This window comes from Pteropus medius, unplaced genomic scaffold (genome assembly GCF_902729225.1).
Source record: "Pteropus medius unplaced genomic scaffold, Ma_sr-lr_union100, whole genome shotgun sequence".
Lineage (NCBI taxonomy): Eukaryota > Metazoa > Chordata > Mammalia > Chiroptera > Pteropodidae > Pteropus > Pteropus medius.
The window spans coordinates 24,188,924-24,191,087 of NW_024349801.1; the positions used below are offsets into that span (position 1 = coordinate 24,188,924).

Below are 2,164 nucleotides of genomic sequence, written 5' to 3' on the forward strand. Positions count from 1 at the left end.
AAATATCATTCCATTTCTTTTTCTGACTTCCAATAATGCTGTGGAGATACCAGCTATCAATAGTTTTCTTTTAGAGATAACTTATATTTTCACATTGGCTACTTATAGGATTTTCCCATCTGTGTTTGATGTTCTTCATTTTTTCTATTATGTATCTAAGTGGGAATTTTTTAAATTTAGTTTATCATACATGGGAATTTTTGGACTTCTTGAATGTGATATTGGTGTTTCTTTTTGTTTCTTTTTCTTTTTCTTTTAATGCCTACAGCACCCAGTCTTCCTAGGTGGTCTCTCATCCAAGTACTAACCAGGCCCGACCCTGCTTAGGTTCTGAGATCAGACGAGATCAGGCACATTCAGGGTGGCATGGCCATAGACAGTATTGGTGTTTCTGATCCATACAAGAAACATCTCAGCCATTCTCTTTTTGAATATTGCCTTTCTTTCTTCCTTTCTTTATCCCTCCCTCTTTTCCTTCCTCTCTCTATCCCTCCCCTGCCCCGCCTCTCTCTCTCTTCCTTCCCCTCCCTCCACCATTATCAGGCTGGTATTCTGATTACACGCGTATTGAAACTCTTCATTCTACAATCTGTATATCTTAACTTTCTTTTGTATTCATACTTTCTTCTTTTTCTCTCTTATCCTAGTTTGAGAGACTTTCCCTAGGACCGAACTTTGAAAGGGCTTTTATAGCCTCTGTGTTACAGGAAAATCAAATATGCTAGGGCTTCATTTTTTGAGCCTCAAAAGATGCTTTTCTTTCAAGGCTCTCATTTCAGTTTTGGGCTTCAAGGGCCTCATTTGGAAGTTATAAGATGAACATTGGCTTCTTTTGACACTCATACTTACAATCGAAATTGTTCTTGAGACCTATACTTCTAATAAAACAGGGGGAGTGTTATACACAAAAGTACAAGAATGGGAGGCAAAAGAAAACTTCAGAATTTTATACTAGTTATTTCTCTCTTATCCAGTTCATTCATTCATTCATTGATATGTATGTATTGAGTATTTCTTATGTTCTAAGCTCTGCCAGGTACTAGAGATAAAGTTAAACTGGGTATTATATCTTGTTTTGTGAAACTTAACAATCATTAGGGGAAGTGAGAAACTAGATAATAAAGCAATATCTATTGATTTTTTTTCCTCTATTACAAATGAGAACTTAGGTTAGTGAATGTGCTGATTGCTCCTTGGCCTTCTGTTTAATGGGGTGTGTGTTTTTGCACCCCCTGCCTTTGCTTTTGCAGATTATTATTATTATTATTATTATTATTATTATTATTATTTTAAAAAGCACTAGAATTGAACTGTCTGAATGCAAATGTCAACTCTGATAATAAACAACTGTGTAACTTTGGACAGTTTATGTTATACCTCCAAGAGTCTGATTCCTCACTTATATAATAAGGCAATAATGGTACATTCCTTAAAAGGCTATTAGAATAAAATGAGTTAACATCCCTAAAAGTACTTAATAAATATCATCATGTATTGCTTTTGTCCATTTAAACAAGGACCTCTCTCCCTTAGTCCAAAGATGTTAGACTACTTTAAGATGTTGTTTCTCCTTGCTAAATGTTGTGCATAGTTTTATTTATGATTTACTAATTATTAGTATTTTCTTGGAGAGAAATCAGTAAGTCTTTAACATTGCACTTCCATTGTTTTAGGCCCCTGATATCATGTGACAGTATGAGTATCCATTAGAATTAAAGTATTAACAAACTTTAATAAAAAATAGAAATGAGACAAAAATAAAGGACCAAATCTGAAGGATCATTCTACATTCTTTTCTACAGCATACTCTATATAACCAAAGGAAAAAAAATAAATATATATTATCTGCAGAAATTGGCTAAGAGCAATTAAGGTTAAGTGTCATTATAATTGTTTTTAATAGAAGGGAAGGGAGAAGGAACAGCCGAAGAAATTAATTGTAGTTTTAACATAACACAGGAAAGGAAGAACATAAATGTTACATCTACAACCCAGAAAACTGAGTTTTTGCTCAGTAATGTGCAAACTTAGAAAAATTACCCTAGACAATTGGAAGCAACTATTCTAGTAATTTTGTCCAATTTTGACAGTTAGCATTAATTGCTAATGCTAACTGCCTTTCATGACAAAATCTAGGACTCAACCCTTCTCTTAAGTATATTTT

The 2,164-nt window shown here is 33.6% G+C and overlaps 1 pseudogene; it reads right to left on the reverse strand.

The window, feature by feature from the left end:
• Positions 1–259: 259 nt before the first annotated feature.
• LOC120581116 (uncharacterized) lies at positions 260–378 on the reverse strand (annotated as a pseudogene).
• Positions 379–2,164: the final 1,786 nt, after the last annotated feature.